Consider the following 12803-nt stretch of genomic DNA (forward strand, 5'->3'; position numbering starts at 1 on the left):
CACATCTTGGTCAAACAAGAAGCAGGCACCTAAGTCCAGAATGAGAGGTGGGTACAGGCTTCAAGGGCCGCCTCTAGTGGCCTCCACCTGATCGTTATGCCTCCCCCCCCACACCCTCCCGAAGATCTCATAACGTCTCAGAACAGTACATCTAAGCAGCTGGGGACCGAGTGTTCATGCACACGTGCCTTGGAGGACACTTTACATCCAGATCCCCACACTCGCTGACCACAGTGACGGGAACGGTGGTAACTGTTACCTCCGGTGCTGTAGTTGGGTCATTGTGTCCCCTTCAGGCCGTGTGTTGAAGGTTTGGGCCCCAGGGTGCTGATATTCGGAGGAGATAGAACCTTTAAGAGAAGGGAACCTAGTGGAACCAAGTTAAGTCACGGGGACTATCCTCAAAGGGGATTGACCCGGCTAGTTTTGTGTCAACTCTACACAAGCTAACGTCATCAGAGAGGAGGAAGCCTCTATTGAAAAAATGCCTCAGTAAGATCTGGCAAGCCTGTGAGGCATTGTCTTAATTAGTGATCCATGGGGGAGGGCTCAGCCCATGGTGGGTGGTGCCACCCCTGGGCTGGTGGTTCTGGGTTCTATCAGAAAGCAGGCTGAGCAAGCCAGGGGAAGCAAGCTAGTAAGCAGCACCCTCCATGGCCTCTGCATCGGCTCCTGCCTCCAGGTGCCTGCCCTGTGTGAGTTCCTGCCCTCATGGCTTTTGATAATGACCTGTCATATGGAGCTGTGAGTAAAATAAGCCCTTTCCTCCCCAAGTGGCTTTGGTCACGGAGTCTCAGCACATCAGTAGTGACCCTCTCTAAGACAGGGTGTTAAGATGCTGTCTTCTCTCCTCTGTCTTTGCAGTACTCACTGCCATCCCAATGTGGCTTTGCCACAGGTACAGACGCAGCATGGCCCAGCAATACTGAACCATTGGGCCTGCTGCTGTCCAATGGGTAACTGAAAGCACAATGAAACTTTGCACCTCTGCCTTCATCTTGTACCTGCTTCTTCTGCCTCAAACTTTGGAACAAATTCCTGCTCTACTCCACGCGTTAATCATTTAGAGTTTGTCCTGTGATCCTCCGAGATGAAAAACTAGGGGTTTAAAAGATTTTCTGGAACATTCCAAACATCCTGCTCCAGAATTCCTAGAGGGACATCTAGAGTCTACATCTGTGCCCTTGCACCTCCCAGGAACAGGATTCTTGCAGGTAGATCACCCCATGTCCAGACTGTCCACTTAAGCTGCAGCCATCCTCTCATGGGGACTGAACTGTGTCTGCCTCCCAGGATGACCGGTCAGATGGAAAGACAGCATGCAAGGCAAATGGAGATTGTTCCCTTAGTGCCAGCAACTTCCTCAACACCAGAGGGACCCCCCCTCCCCCCAGCAGCTGTGTTCACACTGATGGGACTGGGTGTGCTGTGCAGTCCACCCCCACCTGCCTTGTTTTTATTTTTTGCCTGGAATAATCTCAAGCCATTCCAGCTGCCCAGGAGGTAACCCTTGGACCTGTTTTCCTCCAGCGGCTACATTGAATTTCTTGTCTGTTTTTGAGACAAGGCCTAATGTAGCCCAGCCTGGCCTCAAACTCATTTGTGAAGCTGAGGACGACCTTGAACTTCTGATATTCCTGCCGACACCTCCCCATTGCTGGGATTACAGGCATGCACTGCCCACCCTATTTATAGGGTGCTGAGAAGGGAACCCAGGGTCTGTGCCTGCTACACAAGCGCTCTGCCAGCCCAATTACATCTCTAGCTGAGGGATGAGGCGTTAGGTCCCCGATAGGCAGATAGATAAGAAGAGGGGCCACAAATAGATGAAAAAAAAAGGGGGGAATTTCCAGTTTCTTTTCATACTTCTGACTGGAGCCAAAGATCTACAGGTCTGGTGGGCTTTTTCTCCCACCAGCAGGACTCCCTGCCACTGGGATTGGAGATCCGAGGAGTTGAAATGAATGCCTATTTTACCATGAGGCAGAGGCTCTGGCAGAATTCTGTGGCTTGGATGATCATTTCTCAAATAGGTTTTAAAGGCTTGGTTCCTGGTGGTGTTATTGGAAGATGGTGGGACCTTTAAGAAAAGGTCATCGGGTCACTGGGGGCTTGCTCTTGAAGGAGACTGTGGGAACCAGTCACTCCTTCTTCCTCTTCCTTGCTTCCTGCCTCACAGGATGAGTAGCTTCCACCTCCACACACTTCCAACATAACGTGCCTTGTTGGTGAATGAAAACGTGGACATGACTGCTCCAATGTGTGGTTGAGGAGAAGAGTTTGTAGATGTGAGGGAGAGAACAGCCAGAGGCATCTGGAAGAGTCCAGACTGAATCTAGACATGGAGGAGGGGGTGGGAAGAGGAGAGAGAGAAAGAGAGAGAGAGAGAGAGAGAGAGAGAGAGAGAGAGAGAGAGAGAGAGAGAGAGAGAGCAGACCAGTAGAGGAGCACAGGACTGAGAGCGCGCATGGCTGAAATGGCAGGTTTATATAGGTTTACATAGGAAGGAGAACCTGGGGGCAGGGAATGGGCTGGAGAGGCTTAGAGCAGGGGTCTGTGTGAGAGGTGCTGGAAGGAGCCACAGGTACTGAGGGAGCCTTGTCCTGGGCTTCTTTGGGTCCTGGCAGTTGGAGGTCCCAAACAATAGGACACTCAATTCTGGACTGAACCTCCAAAACTATGATTCAAAATGAACTTTCTCTTTTAGATTTTAATAACATTTGTTTTTTGTTTATGTGTTTGTATGTGAGCCAGTATGAGTATATGTGCCAGAAGAGGGCATGGTATCCCCTGGAACTGGTGTTATAGGCAGTTGTGAACCACCATGTAGGTGCTGGGAATTGAACTTAGGTCCTTCCTCTGCAAGAGCAGCTAGTGTTCTTAAGCACTGAACAATCTCTCCAGCACCCCCTTCTTTTTTTTATTGTTAGTTTCTTTAGTGTACAAATAATAAGTTTCTTTAGGAGGACTTTTGTTTTCTTTTTGAGGGAGGGTCTCTGGTATCCCAGGCTATCCCAAGGCTTACTCTGTTGCCACAGATGGCAAATTCTTGACCTTCACATACCCTCTGTCAAGGCTTGGTGTTTCAGACATCTGCCACCATTCCATATTTCATCATAGTATTTTCTTACCTGTATATCCTAAATACCTTGCTCATGTTCTGTATGTTTATATGTGTCTTATTTATTATATGTTTATATTTACATCTAGATCCTGCATATGACAGACTGATCCTTTTTAGGTATTACACTTCAGGTATTACATTATAGAAAGGGAAAGCTGCCTGATACAGAAATCTATTAGTAAATGCTTCCAAACTAGCATTCATAATGTCAGAGATATATGACTTCGCAAGACAGTTCTGCCGCGGTGTTTGAAGGGAGAGTCTGTGCCATGCTTGATATGTGAAGCAGTGTGTGGTAACTGCTCACTGCTGGTACGGCTACCGTGGACCTTGACCCTCGCTTGGCACTGCCAGGGTTCGGTTTATGGAAGGAGCGAAGATCATTGTGAATGCTTGCTTTCTCTGTTAAACTTTTCCTAACCTGTACCTTCCAGTTCTTAAAAATTCTTTGTTTGAGGTCCAGCCTCAGATGATTTTATTGCTTGTTGGCACAGACACTTCAAAGCTAAAGGCAAACCAGCTTCCTCAGGTGTGCATGTTTTTTTTCCTGTGGGACTGTTAGCTGGTGTGCATAGTGGGATGGAAGCAGGTATTGTTGAAGGGATACGTTCATGGAAAGACTTTGGTCTCTGCCAGCTGAGACCTTAGACATGAGTTATCTAACTTGAGAAAGTCACACTCCCTTCCACAACCTCTGATATTTTGTGGGGAAAAAGTGTGTGACAGAGAGGGAATGTGGGGCTTGGCTGAGGATTCCTTGGCCTCAGTTAGACTTTAGGAACAAGTGGATGTGTGACCTTGAGTCACTTTTTTTTTTTTTTTGCATCAGTGTGCTGGCTGGTTTTATGTCATCTTGACACAAGCTAGAGTCATTAGAGAGGAAGGAGTCTCAGCTGAGAAAATGCCTCCATAAGATCAGGCTGTAGACAAGCCTATGGGGCATTTTCTTAATTAGTGATTGATGAGGGATCAGCCCATTGTGGGTGGTTCCACCCCTGGGCTGGTGGTCCTGGGATCTATAAGAAAGCAGGCCGAGCAAGCCATGTGGAGCAAGCTAGTAAGTAGCTCCCTTTTATGGCTTCTGTATCAGTTCCTGTCTTCAGGTTCCTGTCCTGTTGGAGTTCCTGTCTTGACTTCCTTCAATGTAGAAGTGTAAGCCAAATAAGCTCTTTCCTCTTTGACTTGATTTTGGTTATAGTTTTTTTTTTTTTTTTTTTAATCACAGCAATAGTGATCCTAACTAAGTAAGACAAGTTGGTACCCGGATAGTAGGTACTGCTGTGACAGACCTGACTGTGTTGTTTAGGGGAGGATTATGGAAGGACTTTGGGACTTTGGCCTAGAAAAGTCTTGTGCACTGGGCATTGTGCATTGTGAGCTATTCTGTATGAGCTCGGGAGGTAAGAATGCTGAGAGCAGTGCAGACCAGGGAGGCCTGGCTTGTGAAGTTTCAGAAGGAAGCAAAGACTCTCCCAGGCCATTTTCATGAAGAAGGGAAGGGGGTGTGTGGGATGGAAGGTCATCATAAGGGAACCCACAGAAATGACTAACATGGACCTATAAGAACTCACAGACTCTGGACTGACAGCTAGGGAGCCTGAATGGGACTGACCTAGGTCCTCTACATACGTGTGACAGTTATACATACGTGTGACAGTTATGTAGCTTGGTCTGTCTGTGAGACTCCTAGCAGTGGGATCAAGGCCCTTCCCTAATGCTGTGGCTGGCTTTTGGGAACCTATTCCTCATACTGGATTGCTTCTCCCAGCTTTAATACAAAGGGAGGAGCTTAGTCCTACCACAACTTAATATGCCATGCCTTGTTGACACCCATAGGGGGCCTGCCCCTTTCAGAACAGACAGAGGAGTAGATGAGCGGTCACAGAGGAGGCAGGGGAGGGGATGGAAGGAGAGGAGGGAGGGGAAACTGTGGTTGGGATACAAAATAAATGAAAAAATTTAATTAGCAAAAAGAAACAGGTATGGTTGTAGGGAAACTTGTGAGGCATTTTCTGAATTAGTGATTGATGGGGTTAAGCCCTTTGTGGTACCATCCCTGGGCTATTGGTCCTGGGTTCTATAAGAAAGCAGGCTGAGCAAGCCATGTGGAACAAGCCAGTAAGCAGCATCCCTCCATGGCCTCTGCATCAGCTTCTGCCTCCAAGTTCCTGCCCTGTGTGAGTTCCTGCCCTCATGGCTTTTGATGATGAACTGTCATATAGAACTGTGAGTGAAATAAACCTTTCCCTCCCCAAGTTGCTTTTGGTCATGGTGTCTCATCATGGAAGTAGTGACCCTAAGACAATCAGCTTTGTCGTGGTCACAGGCTGGGATGCCTCTTATCTGGATCCTCTTTGCTCTCATCACCGTGGGAAAAAGGGCACAGCAGCAAGAGGAGCTGGAGACTGTGGAAGTGGGAGGGTGAGGCTGCCTGCACCCCTCTCAGCAGACCCAGAAGCAGGGACTGCCCAGGCAGGCCTCAGCCCCAGGCTATGAACCTCAGGGCCACACCCATTTCCCTCAGCAAGGCCCCAAAATCTAAAGCCTCCCTGGCCTCTCCAAACAGCGCCGTCCATCTGCTAGGAACTTACCGTTCACTAATAGTACCTCTGTTCTGTACTTGCTGGTATTCTGGTGGACACCTGTGCCCCATCTCACCCAATCCCCATTTCCCCCCCAGAGAATGAGCCTCATGGGGTCAAGACTGAACCCAGGAACTGGTAGGAACTGGGCATGTGACAAGGCAGTCTATAACTGATCTCTGTAGGGACACTGATCTTGGGGGCTGCAGCAGGGGGCATAAATTGACAACGGAGAAAGGAAAGGGCACACTTCTCCTGACTGCTTACGTTTAGCCATTAAGAGTTTTTATCAAATACATTTAGGACATAACATTGGGATAATGATTGTGATTTCACAGCATACGGAGTGTGTAATTTGATTGAGCAGGTGACCAACTCTGAATACTAAATCTAGCTTTGTAATCCTGTTTCTTTCATTCTCACATCACTTAGAGCCAGCGTCTGGTGGCATGGCCTCTGTGGAGTAAAGATATCGCTACAGATTTAGGGCAAACAGAACCTAGTGTTTTGGACCTGAGAGAGTCTCTGAGAACAGAACTGATCTATGCAATGATGGCTTCAGCAGAGTTGTTATTTCCCGTGTCTAATCCTACAGCTTCAGAATGGGGACTGGTGCCGGGGACAGTGGGTGCCAGAATGTGGTTAGTGAGTTTTAGCCGTTAATGTCCCCCCTTTCCTTTCCTTTCTCTCCAGTGCCTCAGAAAAGCCTTTTTTTCTCTCTGCTCATCCTCTTCTTCCTTCTCCCTCCTTTCCTCCCCGCTCCCATGTCTGCCTGTATGCTGCTGTGCTCCCTGCCATGAAGATCATGGACTGACCTCTGAAACTGTCAGCCAGCCCCAGTTAACTCCTTTCTTTTATAAGAGCTGCCTTGATCATGGAGTCTCCTCATAGCAACAGAACAGAGACTGAGACGCTCACTTCTCTTTCTAAAACCCTGAGATTTTCTTTCTGTTGCTCTCAAGACAAAGGTCAAACTTCTGAGGTAGAGGCGGGAGAACTGTGAAGGGGTTGAGGTTGTCTATTTTTGTTTTTGTTTTCTGGGGCAGTGTCTCATGTATTCTGGACTGGCCTCAGATTTGCTATGCAACTGATTTTCCTGCCTCTACTTCCCGAGTCCTGGGATTATGGGTGTGCATCACTGTCCTGGTTAGATTTTTGTTAACTTGACACATGCTAGAGTCTGAGATGAGGGAATCTCAACTAGCTGAGAAAATGACCCATCAGATTAACCTGTAGGCCAGCCTGTGGGGCTTTTTTTTTTTTGACTGGTGATTGATGTGGAAGTGTCCAGCCCACTTTGGGCAGTGCTAGTCCTGGAAAGATGGTCCTGGGTTCTATAAGAAAGCAGGCTGAGCAAGCCACACGGAGCAAGCCAGTGGGCAGCATCCTCCATGGCCTGTGCTCCAGCTCCTGCCTCCAGGTTGCTGCTGGAGTTCTCACCTTGGCTTCCTTCAGTGATGGACTATGATCGGGATGTATAATCCAAATAACCCTTTCTTACATGAGCTGCTCTCTCCCCCAATTTGTTTAGCAATAGAAACTAGATTCAAGCACCCTGCCCGGCACATTTCAATGTAATAATTACTTTTATTAATTTCTTTTAAAGCTAATTGCCGGGGTCCAGCCTTGGTTTGGGTCCAGGTCCTGAGATGGGGAAGGGGCATTGGCACAAGGAAAACTTGTGACCACCAAGTGGATTGCACTCAAGTGGTCCTGGATAGCTCAGGGCATCTTTATACTTAAACAGAATTTTTTCTTACCAGGGTTACATGAACAGCTTTATTATTGGCTTCTATTTTTTGACTTTAAGAAACACATCACAATTTAAGAAATACATCATAATTTAAGAAATACATCATGATCATTATGAAAGTCCCTATTATTCCCCTTTATGCTTCCCAAATACACTTTCCCGCCCCCTACATAACCTTATTCCAGACACAGAGTCCAGCATTTTTCAGGCTGAACTAAATGCTGAGCCAGACACATCCTGCTATTGAAGCTCTTATGTCAGCTGGCAGTTACTTGTGGTTACAAAGTTAAAAAGTAATAGACATGGGCACAATGCTTTAAGGACAACAATATTCAAACCCAGACAATTCTTTAGTGTCTGCAAGGTATGTTTTTATACAGTTTCCTTTTCTAAAGGAGGGTCCCATGTCTCAAACTCTCTGTAAAAGGCAGACTTTGACAAAGCACTCTTTTCCCATCTCACTGTACTATACTTCTTCCTCCAATATAAGCTCTTGTGTATGGTAAAGACGGATCTACCCACCCCACACTTTGCATTGTAGTTTTTCCTCTTGGAGCATACCAGATCCTACCAATGATTCTGTGCTTGGTGTCCAGGGAACTTACTCTCAACAGTGGGCACCATGTGTATTCCTGAGGCTTTTCCCCTATTCTGTGTATGCATGCTCTAATCTCCTTTCTAGAACTGTGAGACATAGTTAATATTCCAAGTGGGTTTAAAAAATTTTTTTTTTAAATATGTACCTAACTGTCTCTATTGAGTCAGAAAAGTTCCCAGGATCAGGAGTTGTAGTTAGTAATTCCGGATAAGGATTAGCTTCCTGTTGAATCTTAGGGGAAAATATTCAAGAAAGAACAGAATTTCCAGGGAAAATTACAGCGATTGCATGTGTGATTGCCAAAGTAGAACTAAAAACCACCCAAAGAATCACCAATATAACGAGAGAGAAAAGAGCCTGTAAGCTGCCCGAATTTTGCAAATTCCTATGCTGTCCTGTGGACTACTGGTCCTTGCCAAGTGAGAGTCCATTTCCCCAGGTGCCTGGCCCTGAGGAAACCCACTGGACAGGTAGTCATATGCTGATCTGAGACTAGGCTGCATGTCTCCCGACAGCTAATGACAATGAGCGACAAGTTATACAAACAGATACACACAGACACACACAGGTACACACAGAAACACACACAGATACACACACACACACAGACACAGACACACACACACACACACACACACATTTTAACCTCTAGTTTCTCTTCCTCCTTTTTTTTTTTTTTAAGTCAGGCTGGAAGGGAAGTACTAAGAGTGAATCCTGGGTAAAGAAAGCACCCTAATAATGTGCTGTCTGCATTTGGAGAACTGCCTGTCCTGGGACTTTTCTGGCCACCCCAGCACCAGGCATTAGGTACACGGGGTGACTGCAGCTGGGAAAGGCAGTCCTACCTTGGTTAGTGGCAGATGAAGGCAGAAATGGGGAAGGAAGTGCTGGCCACCTAGTCCTGGCCCCTTTCCTTTCCTTTGTTCCTATTGACGCTAAATAGAAAAGCCTGCTCTCAGGTCAAGCACTGTGGGGCTTTGGCTTCTGTGGTGGTTTGAATAGGAGTGGTCCCCATAGACTCACGTGTTTGAATGCTTGGCCCATAGGGAATGATGCTATTAGGAGGTGTGGCCTTGTTGGAGGAAGTTCATCACTGCTGGAGGCAGGCTTTGAGGTCTCATATATACTCAAGCCATGGCCAGTGTGACAATTCACTTCCTGTTGACTGTTGATCAAGATGTAGAACTCTCAGATCCTTCTCCAGCACCATGTCTGCCTACACGCCTCCATGTCCCTCCATGATGATAATGGACTAAACCTCTAAACCCTAAGCCAGCCCCAATTAAATGTTTTCCTTTATAAGAGTTGCTGTGATCATGGTGTCTCTTCACAGCAATAAAACCCCAACAAAGACAGCTTCCTAGAGGTGAAAATAAAAGGAATAGGTGGAATTCTTAAGTGAGGCTAAAGAAAGGAGTTCCTGGTCTAACATCAGAAGCTGGATGAGAGAACAAAGTTTCTCAATAGGTTCTATTGTGGTCCCCAGGATCCTTCAAGAACGCCATGTCTACAGCACCAGCCTAATGCTGCTTATTCTGAGTTTCCCAATCAGAGCTTCTTCTCCTTGTTTTTTCAACAGAATAGCCCAGGCTGACTTAGAATTCACTATGTAGCCAAGGATAATCTTGAACTTGTTTCTGTTCTCTCTCTCTTTCTTTCTCTCTTTCTTTCTTTCTTTCTTTCTTTCTTTCTTTCTTTCTTTCTTTCTTTCTTTCTTTCTTTCTTCCTTCCTTCCTTCCTTCCTTCCTTCCTTCCTTCTTTCTTTCTTTCTTCTTTTTTTCTTCCTTCCTTCCTTCCTTCCTTCTTTCCTTCCTTCCTTCCTTCCTTTTTTTTTTAAAAAGATTTATTTATTTATTATGTATACAGTGTCCTGCCTGCATGTATGCCCACATACCAGAAGATCTCATTTTGGTTGTGAGCCACCATGTGGTTGCTGGGAATTGAACTCAGGACCTCTGGAAGAGCAGTCTGTGCTCTTAATCTCTGAGCCATCTCTCCAGCCCCAGTGGTCCTCTTTCTTCCATTTCACAAGTGCTGCGATTACAGGCATGCTCACTGTCATCAGCTCATGGTGTGCTGGGCTGGAACCCAGGCCTTCATGAATGCTAGGCAAGCACTCTCCTGATTGAGCTACATCCTCTTCCCCTTTTCCTGAGACAGGTTCTCATTATAGTACCTGGGATGGCTTGGAGATCCACCTGCCTCTGCCTACCAAGTGCTGGGACTAAAGCTGTGTGCCACAACACCTGGCCCTGCCCTTTCCTCCCCTTCCTTTCTCTTCCCCAATCCTCTCCTCTCCCCTCCCCATATGTGTATGGGTATTTTGCTTGCATGGGCTGGCCCATTTCCTGGCTAAGAGACTATCTGTCAGAAAGATGGGACAACCTCTTGGGAAGATGGGTTCACCTGGTGGCATGCTAAAGGGATGGGGGGAATATTTATCCCTTCCATAAGATAATATGTTTTTCCTTCCAGAATTCCTGACCTCTGTGCAGTTGCTGTAACGCTAACATGAGGCTCTGTTGGGTCCATCTTTGTAAATCCTGACGCCCAGAAAGGTATAACTTTTTCTTAAAACAAACAAACAAACAAACAAACAAACAACTTCTAAGGGCTTTCTTCTCTTCTGAAGGTTTGTGGCAATAAAACAAGCACTGTGTATGTTTACTGGTTGGAAGGCTGTGGAAGGGGAACGCTCTCTACTACAGGCAAGTCTCTGAGTTCAACTTATTTTCTGTGGTAGCACACACAGGTGCGGGCTGGGGTGCCAACACAAACGTGGGATGTCCTGGTTTGGTTTTGCTCTTTTGACTCAGGGTCTTATATTGTTACTGCGAAAATTGGAGTCTCCTCTCAGTGGTCCTAGTCTCATGGTAGAAAGCCCTTAGTATGTTTTGATTCCAAAGTGATATGGAATGATCTGGAACGATCTGGAACATCAACATTTAGCCAATGTCTATAAACGGTATGGAGACACACCTTCTTAACTATGCAGGAAGTTTTTGAACTCTGGGGTTATTCAAGTTTTTGCCCAGAAGGGAAAGGCAAACCCCTCTAACTGGAGTGTTGTTGGGGATGGGGTGCAGCATGAGCATATTGCTATTGTCATGGTGCTCATTTCCCCAGGCACATGTGAGAGCCAGCCTCAGGTTGAACCCGATGCCAAGTGAATCAGAACAGAGACATGCCTGAGACTTTAGTTACTGTAGCCAGGACTGTCTTGGCACAGGGCAGCCTCTGCCTTCTGCCTCCGTCCCTTCTGCATGGGATGGTCTCTGCCTCCTTCTGAAGTGATTATTTATGTTGCTCTATTATTAAATAAGACTCAAGAGTCAGATATTGGGGTAAAACCTGGTAAATCCAAAGAGTAATGGAAAATGATCTGTTTACCCTGTCTCTCCAAGTTTCCCCTAGGGAAAAGGACCACACATTTCTCTAAGCCCCTCCCTACTACTTCCTGTCGTCCTCCCAATCTCGGTCCTCCAAAACCTCTATGGTTAATTCTGGTCAGCTAATCTTTGACTCCACCCTCCTATTCAAGGTAAATTTTATTGGCAGTCTTGGAGTGTCAGTGTGAACAAATATCTGGAAGCATCCTTCCTCCTACCTCCATCCCTTCTGCACGGCACAGCCTCTGCTCCTTCCTCCCAGCCTCTGCTCCTTCCTCCGTCCTTTCTGCAGATATCTAGTGCTCTTTCACATGCTGTTTCACAAAGTGTAAGAGGTAGTTTTGTCTGTTCTGGCTTCTAACCTTAAAGACAAAATTGAAGAGACTGACTGATACCCATACATGCAGTTCCAGAGTCTCAGAATAGAGCATCAGGTTGGTGCTGGGGAGACCAAGAGGATAGGAGGAAGACAGAAGCTGGACCCTCAGGATTATTGGCACAGCTGACATAAAAACATGGCTCTCACCTGAAATGGAATAAGAGGTGGTTTATTCTGGAGCTGAATATGAATGACCATGCCCTGGGGACAGGGATTCAGGTTGCCCCAAATACCATGTTCCAGTGTAACAGTTTCGCCAAGTTTTTATAGTAACAGAACAAAGTCATAAATCAAGGTGCTTAAGAATATATTAGTGGAAACACCAGTGAGGCGTGTTACTGCCAAGTGGGGGAAATTCTGCTCTAGGCCTCACATACTTCTGATGACGTTCTTAACCTTCCTGTTGGTGGAAGCTAGGAGTCTGTTCGGATGGATTTACATAATGTCACAAAGATGCTAGGTCAAACACAGAGGTGAGTGTGGTGATACATTGTGTACCCTAAAAAACTTGCCTGAGGATCAGAGGACAGAGTCAGTCACTAGATTAGACATAGAGGTCAGGCAGTGGTGGCACACACCCTTAATCCTATCACTCAAGAGGCAGAGATCTGTCTGGATTTTTGTGAGTTCAAGGCTACACTGGGTTACATGAGATTGATACAGTATAGGAGAGAAACAGAGCCAGGCAGTGGTGGCACACACCTTTAATCCCAGCAGTTGAGATCTCATGTTTTTGCTTGGGAAGCACACAGGCCTTTAATCCCAGGAAGTAATATGGCAGGGCAGAGAAAGGTGTATAAGGTGTGAGGAGACAGGAATTCACTCTCTTTAGGCTGAGGATTTCGTAGAGGTAAGAACTCGGGGCTGGCTTGTTTTATCCCTCTGATCTTTCAGCTTTCACCCTGATATCTGGCTCTGTTTTTTTTTTTTTTTTTTTTTTTTTTTATTAAAAGACCATCTAAAATTTGAACAACAGAT

At 46.3% G+C, this 12803-nt stretch overlaps 1 long non-coding RNA gene across 1 annotated transcript; it reads left to right on the forward strand.

The window, feature by feature from the left end:
• Positions 1 to 636: 636 nt before the first annotated feature.
• Positions 637 to 10766, forward strand: LOC119087554. The gene is made up of 3 exons (XR_005091018.1): positions 637 to 744; positions 10533 to 10615; positions 10690 to 10766. It is a non-coding gene; the product is annotated as an uncharacterized LOC119087554 (long non-coding RNA).
• The last annotated feature ends 2037 nt before the right edge of the window (positions 10767 to 12803 follow it).

This window comes from Peromyscus leucopus, chromosome 3 (genome assembly GCF_004664715.2).
Source record: "Peromyscus leucopus breed LL Stock chromosome 3, UCI_PerLeu_2.1, whole genome shotgun sequence".
Classification (NCBI taxonomy): domain Eukaryota; kingdom Metazoa; phylum Chordata; class Mammalia; order Rodentia; family Cricetidae; genus Peromyscus; species Peromyscus leucopus.